At 36.7% G+C, this 11,871-nt stretch overlaps 1 long non-coding RNA gene across 2 annotated transcripts; it reads right to left on the reverse strand.

Annotated features, from left to right (window-relative positions):
* Positions 1–6,745: 6,745 nt before the first annotated feature.
* On the reverse strand, positions 6,746–11,457 carry LOC112191522. 2 transcript variants are annotated; one of them, XR_005808254.1, is made up of 2 exons: positions 11,155–11,457; positions 6,746–11,027 (listed from the first exon to the last, which is right to left on the reverse strand). It is a non-coding gene; the product is annotated as an uncharacterized LOC112191522 (long non-coding RNA). The 2 variants fall into 2 exon arrangements; XR_002932992.2 differs by having other exon boundaries at positions 6,746–7,579; positions 11,155–11,453.
* Between the last annotated feature and the right edge of the window lie 414 nt (positions 11,458–11,871).

The raw sequence follows: 11,871 nt of genomic DNA on the forward strand, positions 1-11,871 counted from the left end.
CTGCAACACTTTTGGGTTCAGTAAGTGGCCAAATCCTATATTCCCATCTTGATTAATTGCAATTGTACAATTACCATTCAGAGATGGGTACCATCACTAAGCTGCTAATGTTGTTCTGGTCCTGAAAGCACAACCCGAAAGGTCAAAAGGCCCAAAACCCAGTAACCCAGACATTGGATTTCCAGCGACGGGAACTCAGATTTAATCTTTCGCCAACTCACAACTGTCACCAACGACCAAACCATTGACATCGGACATCACTAGCAGATTTGGCTGATTCCATCTCTCCTTACCAAAAGTTTTTATGGCCAGGGGGAAATATTGGATTGATTCATATTGTATAGCACGTGCAAGGCATTTAATTACCCCATTTACTAACCTCCATGTTTTTTTTGTCTTCCTCATCAAATGATCATGGAAGTCAAATCCTAGCTAACAGCGCGTGTATTACATGCACTGTTAAAGACCCAAGGTGAGCACCCACTTGGGTGGCTGGAAGAAGTTCCGAGAAAAGAATTGTTACTTAATTGTAGTCAACTTGGTCGTTGGGTTGATCTATCGGAGACAAAGCTAAACTTTTGAAATATCGTAAGTTAAATTTACTTTATGAATTTCTTTTTCTTTTTTAAAATTCACAATGTTTGTTTTTCATTGTAATATTTCAATATGTAATAGGTACAAGGATGAGCAAAAAAGTTTTTAAGTGCTAAACATAACCAGAAAATATAAATAGTTTTTTTAAAAAAAAATAAAGAAGATAAATATGATCATAAATGCAATGAGACTAAGAGCAAGTTCACTCAGTCAGAATCTCTGAGTCACTGGGTCTCTAGGTCAGAACACCGTTCACTGCTTTTTTATGTTTATTTCCACCTGTTAAGTCATGTCTCTGGGTCAGGACACTGTTCATCTAATGTTTTATTAATTTGTTTATTATAATTGAGAAAGATACAATGTAAATAAATATTAATGATGAACATTTCGAAAACCTACCGAGTTATATGACTTTGGAAATAAAAAATTTGGTAAAGGGACAGAAAGTATTGGTGCGGGAAGAGTTTTTTTTTTTTTTTTTTATAGAATTGAGAATACTTCTATTCATACCTCCAAAATTAATATTTGGACCTCTATCTTTTTCAAAGTGATACTTATCTTTATCAATTCATATAAAATGACCAATTAGACACGAATGAAGGAAAAATAAACATTTTTGCGTATTTGTTCGACAAAGTGACAAACAACCCAACGGATGTGTACCGTAAGACTCTTAAGTTATTGAATTGAGCTCAATAGATATCATCTTTTTCTCAATTGATAGTATCGTGGGTGTTGAAAGTATTATTTATCTTCTATCAAACATACGTTTTGAATTAAAAAAATCTACCGTAGCCTTATCAATGTATCTAATCATATTGTGATATTAACACAAATTCCAAATGGTTCTCTGATATAGGTTGAATGCAGTCTAGTGTTCGCACAATATCATATCTGAATTGTAGATATTTTCTTTTAACATCAAAATCATTTGATCTGCAATAGAACATAGCTTAAATAGGACAAATTATTTCAAGGTTCTTAACGATTAAGATGAAGCCCTACTTCAATTGAAAGAAAAAGAAAGAGGATTATCAAACGCATATCATCTCACTTCCTAATGACCTTCCCATGTTGCTCTTTTGGATTCTGGTATCGATTTGGGTAAAATATGATAATGGAATATGTGAAATCTGGAGAGAGCAATTTTGTGACCAACACTTTTTATTCCAAAAAAATGGCAGCTGCTGTCGAAGACCCTATTATTCTACTAGCGCTAGCAACCACCAATATTTGAATAATAGCTTCGATGAACTCCGTTTTGAACCACATGTAGAAGAAGAGTGAAGATAATTAAACAATTTTTATTCAAAGATCAATTGCAAGCATCTATCTTGGCACCTTGCAACTAAACCTTTTATCCAGAACCCTAGGTTTGGTCAGATAGTATGGGCCAAGTGCATTTTAGAAAAATTGTAGAAGGTGTAGTTAGCATAGGGGTCATCATGGGCCGGGCTAGGGCCGGCCCTACCCTAAATTTTAGGGCTTAGGGTCGGGCCGGGCCAGGCCTAGTCAAAGTCAACAAAATTTAGGGCCGGGTAGGGTCGGGCCAGGGCTTAAATATGCTAACCCTTACCCGTCCGAAAAGCCCGATCCGTTAGGGCCGGGTCGGGCCGGCCCTCAAATAAGGTCAAATATGGCCGAAATGGGCCAAAAAAGGGCCTTATTTTGTTTAACAAAAAAAAAACATTATTTTTTTCTTCTCAAAATATGGTTTAATGGTATATATTGGTAATAAAAGACTCATTGTTTTTTATTGAACATATTTAATACACACACACACACTTGTAACTTATAACATGACAATGCTCATATGCATATACAACAGTAGTAGGTATTGTGTAAAAAAATTATGCCGATCTGCGTTAAATAAGGCACCAAACGGAGCGGTCAACACTTTGTATAAGCAAACTTCCGTAAGGGGAGCGGCACCTTTTGCGGACAAACATCCCCGTATTTTGACAGCAGGTGATAGACCCCCTCCCCATGAGAGTGTGGGAGCTGATAGATCAAAAAAAATAAATTGCAAATTCTCGGTTATGAGCATATTTGTGTTAGGTTTTACTTAGGGTATGGAGTTGACTGGGTCGATAGAGACCCAACCGAAGGTGGAAGTCACTGAAATTTTTACCACTACCATATATTCATATACGGACGACATCCAACGATGCATTTTAAAAAATTCCATTTCGTCCCCCATTTTGCTCATGGAGGATAACAAGCCTAATAAACGAGTTATACTACATTAATAGGCATATAAGGATTATATGTGATCCAAAAATTCTGAAATGGAAATCGACCAATCTGAAATTCTCATATGTTTATACAACATTGATAGGTAATTAGGTATTGTGTAAAAAAATTAGGCCGATCTGCCATGAATAAGGCGCCCAACGTAATGGTTAACGCTTTGCACAAGCAAACTTCCCTAAGGGGAGCGGCACCATGCGCGGACAAACGTTGCGGAATTTTGACATCCGTAAGTAGACCCCCTACCCATGAGAGTGTGGGAGCTGAAAGATCGAAAAAAGTGAATTGCCAAGGACCGGTTAAGAGCATATTTATTTTATGTTCTATTTAGGGTATTGAGTTGACCGGGTAGATCGAGGTCCAACCGAATGCGGAAATTGTTGAAATTTCTACCACTAACATATATTCATATGCAAACAACATCCAGCGGTTCATTTTAAAAAATTCCATTTCGTCCCCCATTTTTCTCATGGAGGGTAACAAGCCTAATAAACTAGTTATACTACATTACAAGACATATAAGAATTATGTGCAATCCAAAAATTTTGAAATGAAAATCGATCAATCAGAAAATTCTTATATGTTTATACAATAGTGATAGGTATTGTGTAAAGAAATTAGGCCGATCCGCCGTGAATAAGGCACCTAACGGAGCGGTCAATGCTTTGCACAAGCAAACTTCCCTAAGGGGAGCGGCACCATGCGCGGACAAACGTTGCGGAATTTTGACATCCATAAGTAGACCCCCTACCCATGAGAGTGTGGGAGCTGAAATATCGAAAAAAGTGAATTGCTAAGGACCGGTTAAGAGCATATTTGTTTTATGTTCTATTTAGGGTATTGAGTTGACCGGGTAGATTGAGGTCCAACCGAATGCGGAAATTGTTGAAATTTCTACCACTAACATATATTCATATGCAAACAACATCCAGCGGTTCATTTTAAAAAAATCCATTTCGTCCCCCATTTTGCTCATTGAGGGTAACAAGCCTAATAAACTAGTTATACTACATTACAAGACATATAAGGATTATGTGCGATCCAAAAATTTTGAAATCAAAATCAATCAATCATAAAATTCTTATATGTTTATACAATAGTGATAGGTATTGTGTAAAGAAATTAGGCCGATCCGCCGTGAATAAGGCACCTAACGGAGCGGTCAACGCTTTGCACAAGCAAACTTCCCTAAGGGGAGCGGCACCATGCGCGGACAAACGTTGCCGAATTTTGACATCCATAAGTAGACCCCCTACCCATGAGAGTGTGGGAGCTGAAATATCGAAAAAAGTGAATTGCCAAGGACCGGTTAAGAGCATATTTGTTTTATGTTCTATTTAGGGTATTGAGTTGACCGGGTAGATCGAGGTCCAACCGAATGCGGAAATTGTTGAAATTTCTACCACTAACATATATTCATATGCAAACAACATCCAGCGGTTCATTTTAAAAAATTCCATTTCGTCCCCCATTTTGCTCATTAAGAAGTTAACATTACATTGGTAAAAAGGTTTCAACTCGACCAATTGATTATTTTTAGTTATGTTGATTACTTGATTTATTTCAAAATTGGTATTACATGAATATATTGTTCAATTTGAAATAATAGCTTTGTAATTATTACAGTTAATTAGTTAACAGTAATTATTGGTAAATATTAAAATACCCATAAGATTATATTAAAATGGCGGCGTTTTTGCCGAATTAACGGTTAATTCTTTAAAAAAAATTATTTTTTTCTTCTCAAAATATGGCTCAATTTAAAAGACTCATTTCCTAATATGGCAGATTGAAATAATTTTCTACACTTCCATAATTTTATACATATAACATGTAATAGAAAATAACAAAAATAAAATATAAATTTTAGGGCCGGGTTAGGGCAGGGCTTTAAGGGCCGAGCCGGGCCTAGCCCTTACGGGCTCAATCGGGAGGGCCGTAGGGTAGGGCCGGGCTTTATTTGTGTGACCCATACCCTACCCTAAATAAAAAAGGGTCGGACCGGCCCGCCCTAATGGAAGGGCCGGGCCGGGCGGGCTTAGGGTCCAAGGGCCATATGATGAGGCCTAAGTTAGCATATTGTATATTTTAAAACGTAAGTTGGAGGTATAATAAGTAAGAAGGTCTAAATAATAATTTTGAAGGCATGAATAGAAGTACTCTAGAATTGAGGAAGAGTTTTTACTCTTTTTTTTTTTTTACAATTATAATGAAAAAACATTTCCGAAATTTTCTTTTCACCTTGTGACCATTGTAGCAGAACTTACCTGCTTGAATCATTATCATCATTTTTGGGCATCATGAAATTTTCAGAGAGAATGGTTAAATTTTTTATATATCTATTATGTCCATGGTTTATCAAATGCAGAAGAAAAATCTTTTTATAAAAAAAGTTTGTGCAATAGTGGGTAATTATTGCAGAGAGAAAATAGTGGGAGAGAAAAATGGGGGTTGTAGGATAATTTCTTTTCAATTTTTTGAATAAAATATATTTTATAATTTGTCCTATTTACCCTTGTAATTTAATTTATTGTCAAAGTTTTTTAATCTTTCAAGGTTAAATATGTCAAAATTTTCAATTTTGGCTAACAAAGCCTCTTCTCTTAATAATAGTATAGATAAGGCATCAACCACAAAAGGTGAGGGAAAGAATACCCTTTTATTAGGAAGTTTTTTTTTTTTAATATAATTTATTATTTAATTACTGTTTTACATATCTTTAAAAGAAAACAAAAGGCCAATTAGCATGCACGGAATGCTTATTCTTAAGTATACACATTCGGTTAATACCGAATTTTTTGGATTTGATTTACCGCAAGTCTGCAACAATGCCCTAAAAGACAGATTCACCGTACTAATATATCACTGTACTTAGTTAAGCTAAGCCGAAATATGGTCTATTGAACTTTTTGGCATTGACGAGCTAAGTTTTGCTAGAATTTAGTACAGTTTTATCAAATATAAGAACAGCTAGGCCTAGACCGTAGGCAGTTTCAAAAAGTGACAACTATGATATTTTTGTTTTCTTTGTTTTTTTTTTTTTTGTTTTTTTTTTTTTTGTGAAAATAAGTTCATTCATGGCAACTGAAGGATACAGGAGCAAAAGATAGCGAAACAAATTAGGGGAAGGGAGAACAAAACTAAGGTATAGCCGGAGCCATATCAGAGAGAAAAATATATTGCGAGGCAGCGATGTGATCTGCCACGGTATTGGCCTTTCTGCTAGTCTAGGACCAACTAAGGTTGCTAAAGAGTAGGGATATCAGAGATGATGGGAGCTAGAAACCATTGAGAATGATGAGATGTGTGAAGGACCATTGATTAGATCTTTAGAATCTAGAGCAATGATGATAGCGGTGACAGAAATCTTGAGCGTGGAGTAGAGCCTCTAGGCCAGCGCTTTTGCAAGCAGTGAAGAAGAGGTAGAAACATACTTTACCACATCATGGAGACGTAAACCAGAGGAATCACGAAAGAGAGCCGCAATCCCTCCAGCCCACCACCTATTGACTCCATGCGCCAGGAAGCACCTACATTTACTTTGATGATACCGGGGGAGGTATGTATGGACAAAGTTACTGTAGATAGATCTGTTCTAAAGACTAGTGACCTTACTCAACTTCTAAATGCTTGCTCTCCTCTTTGCGTGAGGATACCAATCACAGACGAGGTCAAACGCATATTACTGCAAAGCTGTCAAACCCATTCTAACACGGATACAATTCAACACGACCATTAGTAAGGTAAGATTACAGCCTCAACAAAAGCAGCAACAGCAACCACACAATGAGACATACAGTTCTAGAATTAAGTTCCTAAACGGGTACAGGTCTTTAGGGGACAAAAAACTGAAAATAACTCTTCTCATACTAATCCCATCAGAGTGCTGTCGACCTAAGAATGCATCCAAATCACCGTTGATTTGTTGAACAGATCCTCAAAAGGTACAATGAAGCAGTCAACATATTATACATCCAACCCATTAAGGTAATGGATTTCCTTACTACCACAGTTCAGTCAACGTAAAGATACAGTGAAGCACCCATCCAAGACCATCACCATAAGTCCATAACCAATTCTAGATGGAGCAGTCAGCTTGATAAATTTTTCATTTCTTTTTCCTAAAGCTGCAATTTGATGCGATCAAGACTGTCCAAAACTGTTTTCATCCTAGGACGCAGTTCTGGGTCGAGTTCAGTGCAATTACGAGCAATGTGAAAGGCATCAACAACTTGCTTCTTTGCATAAACCTCTTGCAGAAGTTCAGGGTTCTTCTCGAAATGTCTTCCTCACCAGACTCTCTAGTCCCTTCCCACCATTTTCGGGCCCCTCATCTGGTAGCTTACCGCTTAAAATCTCCATGAGCACTATCCCAAAACAGTACACATCACATTTCTGAGTAAACTTGCTGCCAGAAATTCGAGCCTCAGGTGCCAAGTAAATGGTTGAGTGAGTTGAAACAGTAAAACAAGAGGTTGCGTTGGTTTGGCTGGAGCTCTTTTTCCTGGAAGCTGAAGAAGAAACTTTGAGGACCCCAAGATAAGACGTGCCAATCCGAAACCAGATACGTAAGGCTGGAGGTCCTCATTGAGAAGGATTTTTGTCGATTTAATGTTGCCGGGAACATACTTTCTAGGGCTGTGTTCGTGTATGTACGTCAAACCTCTTGCGCTCCCCTGAGCAATTTTTAACCTAGCTGCCCATGGTAACGGTGTGGAAGAATTGGTTGGTCCCCCTGCATTAAATTACACGACCAATTAAATCTGAGAAGACATAGACACTTTTGTTTTGGAGATTTCCAGAATATGTGACAAACTACATTTGCCAACAAAACCCAGAAATTACAAAGCTAAATCTTTGTCTATCAAGTGTCGTATCTTGCAACAATGAAAATGAGAGCATACATTAGCAAACTCTTGAGATTTCTAGCACAAAGAAAGACAGCAGATTTCTCCCTCCATTTGGACTTGGCATCACAATTCAAAATAAGCATTTAACATGCAGTAGATCTATTATAATAACATGACAAACATTGGTCAGGCTTTTCCAGTGGCCCAGCTTACTTATGATTCCTGAGAGAAACCATATTGGAGTCTTGAAATATTGAGCAGATATACAGATTAAGAGGACCACAGTGTGTGTAGGGCTTCAAATGAATAAATGTGTCATTTGCAGAGACAATAAATGGCTGGGGTAACATGCATTTCTAATAAGGGGATGAAAACAAAGAAAAAGATACCATATGTACCAGAACCAAGCTATTACTAAACCAGTGGAGACAAAAACACTGCAGAATTTTCAGTGCAGAAGCCAAAAACAGAAGGTAGGAAGAAAACAAGTTTATCTATAACCAAGTGGTATATAATCAAATCATCATACAAAACAATAGTAAACACTAGACATTGACCCGTGCGCGATGCGGGAACGTTATATTTCAAACTACAGCAATTACAAACGTTCATAATATTATATAAGTAACAAAATTATCTTTTACAGATTCCAGAATTTGGTATGCTAACCGGATATGCACAGATTTCAAAAAATTAGATATGCTAACCAAAGGAGGTTTTTATGTACATATTGCAAAAAATGGTTAGATTTAGGAAAAATGTTCTATGTTTGTAGTTAGAACCAACTATTTTACATTAACTCCTCTTACGTGTCTTCAGTTGGTTCTGTCATGTCTGCTGCATCTCTGTCATTTGGAACTTAGAATAATCATATTAAGATGAAAGTAGAGTGAAAGATTGAATGCATATGCAAATTGCTGATTTGAAATCTCAGATTGATATGTAAGAATGAATGTAGTGAAAGTTTATGAAAGACCAACAGAAGGACAACCATATTTAAACCAGCCTAGCATAAACACAAACAATGTATGTTTGTAAGAGAAGTTGGACCTCTATATTTCTTTTTAGCTAGCTAGAGCTTATCATCAAAGTAGAGTGATACAGCAACTCTCCACCTTTCCCTTCCTACAATGATCACTATGACAACCAACTACTACCCCACCAAAAGCTGAACATTATCTCATCTGCAGATTCCCAATATCCCATTTAACTTCTTTGACAGCCACAAACTCCCTCTTTCCAACTCCTTTCCAGTGCCTGACCACTCACTTCAATGTATAACAACAAAAATCCCTCCCAAAATGTTGGCTTAGCACCCGTAATGCCGCCTTATTTACTCAGAATGAGAATCACTTACCTCTTCTAGGCTATGCTGATAACCATACGTGAAGCAAAAACTCGTAATTGGATCCTCATGGACCCTGCAAATGAGTCCCAAGATGTCAAATGAAATGCATATTACCTTTATCAGTAAAACCAGAACAGGGCTTGCCAAAGATACCACCTTCCTTCACAAACTTAGCACCTTTACCATCCTACAACATTCATTATCTCCTATATCATCTCTAGTATTCACCAACGCGATTCAATCGACCAACAAACTAACACAATTTCTTCATATATAATTAATCACTAATCGATATGAAAACCAAATTGATGCAGACCTAATTATAGTGCATCTATAGAATTTCAGACAAAACAATACAGCAAGTAAACAATATTAATCCACACACACCTAAAATTAATATCTTAATGATTCTTCAATTGTCATTGCTTCAGATTTCGTACTAAAAAGATAAAAAAAAAGAAAATAAAAAATACAAAAAAGAACGGCAAAGAAAAAAAAATATAACTCATCAAAATAGTTAACTTTTAGTTAACTAATTATATCAAATTTGTGTTCTCCGTTTGGACTTTGTGAATTCCTTGAAGTATTTGATTTTTAATCTTCACCATGCTTTATTTATTTTATGATTCCTTTCCGTAACTACATGAATGATCTAGGTTTTCTGTTTGTTCATGTCATACAAATGTCTGCAAAGCATAAGAACTATCTACTTTTCTGGAAGCACTCCAGTTCCTGAAGCCTTATGGTTGTACTTTTTGTTTATGAACTGTCCAACTGCCACATGGTTGCTAGGACTACTTTAATACATGGATGCAGGCATTGAAATATATCTCTCTAAGCACTGACATTTCCTTACTTAATGAAAACTCTTCCACAGTAGCAAACTAATGCATTTGGGAGACAAATCTAAATCCCGTTAAAAAACTAAAAAGAAGGAAAAGTGAAGTTGCAAATCGCAATGTATCGAAAGGAGAATGAATAAAGCCCTACTTTGCCCAGAACAGGCCATTTTTATGGTAGTCAATTCCAGTATAAGAGCAAGAATCAAAGCATGCTTCTTTTAACCACTATATGTATAAACCCAACGAAACACAAAATTCCTAAAACCCCTAATTTTCTCAACTCATTGAACCCAGAAATTGTGACACACAAAATGCAGATCCAACTTCAACAAAGCATAAAATGACGGCCCATTTGCAATGCCACCACTGCACCAACCCGCAGCCACCTTGGCTTGGGACCGGTGCCACCACCAACTCCACAAATCCACAGCCATTTTGCAGGGAAAAGACTCCACCTCAAATTAATGTCTTACTTCTCTCTGTTTCCTATTCACTTATGATACATCACACGACCACTTACTAATAGGCTTCTGTCTCGATTTGGGACAGGCTCACGCTTGTGGCCGGATGGTTTCCAAGACATACACGTGCCACACACACATAGTCAAAAACTTGAGCCAGAGTCACGCTACCAAAGAAGATAGAAGGAAATGGAAGACATCTGGTATAAAAAAAAAATCAGGAGCGTATATTTTCGTAATAATCAAATGTATATGCTCATTAAGTGGTTGGCCTTTTCCTTACATGATAATGCCAGACTATAACACCATCCTAATTCACTTGGGTTGTGCATACTTCAAAACTATTTAACTACTGAAAAAGGGTTTAAGGAAAATGAAATAACAGTTATCAAGCAAACAGCTCTAGCTCAAAAGGCGACTTATAAAAATTTATTCGATTATAATAGATAAAAATCAGACCACTCCCCTACATGAAGCATGAACTTGGCAACATCCTGAGGTCCTGGACTCAGTTTTCCTTCTTCCACTTGCATGTTTATCCTTCTTCCACTTATTACCAGAAATCTAGGAGCCATACTACAATGCTATGATAACGATGCTCATATAGGCAGATCAATTTAATCTAATCTGAGTTTACTACCCGAACAAATTAAATGGTAACAGCATCATGATACAAAAACCCCTAAAAAATAAAAACCCCAATCAGTTCAAAACCATAAAATGGACAAATCCGATATCGTCGAAGACAAACCCAAACTGATTCATCCTTTTATCACTCAAAATCCAAACTAATAAAACTCAACCATTACCTCAAACCACCAATAATGCGAAAGCTTTGTACCAATCTCTCTCTCTATCTCTGCAGCGAAACTTTTGTCCCAACCACTCTCTTCACCGATGTCTCTCTTTTCTCTCTCTTTCTTCTACGCCCACTATCAGCATCCTTAATCCGTGCATCACTGATACAACCGTAACTGAAGAAAAAAACCGAGGGCTATAATCGTCGAAACTTCCAAGGGACAGAACTTCAGTAGTGACAAACTGACAATACTTAATGGGATCCAGTTGACCATTTTTCAGTTCTTATGAATTTTCGGACCTCTGTCGTTTTTCAAGTAATATTTAGCTTTATCAATTCATATAAAATGACCAATATAGACACAAATGAAGAAAAAATAAACATTCTCCTGTACTTGTTCGACAAACAACCCGACAGATTTATACCTAAGATTATTGAAGTATGAGCATCGTTATCATAGCATCTTTTTCTCAATTGATAGCATCGTCGGTGTTGAAGAGTATTGTTTATCTTCTATCAAACATACGTTTTTAATTTAAAAATCTACTGTAGCCTTATTAATGTATCTAATCATATTGCGATATTAACATAAATTCCAAAAGGTTCGCTGATATAGGTTGAATGCAGTCTAGTGTTCGACAATATCATATTTGAACTGTAGATATTTTCTTTTAACATCAAAATCATTTGATCTGCAATAGAACACAGCTTAAATTGGACAAATTAT

This window comes from Rosa chinensis, chromosome 3 (assembly GCF_002994745.2).
Source record: "Rosa chinensis cultivar Old Blush chromosome 3, RchiOBHm-V2, whole genome shotgun sequence".
NCBI classification, from domain to species: domain Eukaryota; kingdom Viridiplantae; phylum Streptophyta; class Magnoliopsida; order Rosales; family Rosaceae; genus Rosa; species Rosa chinensis.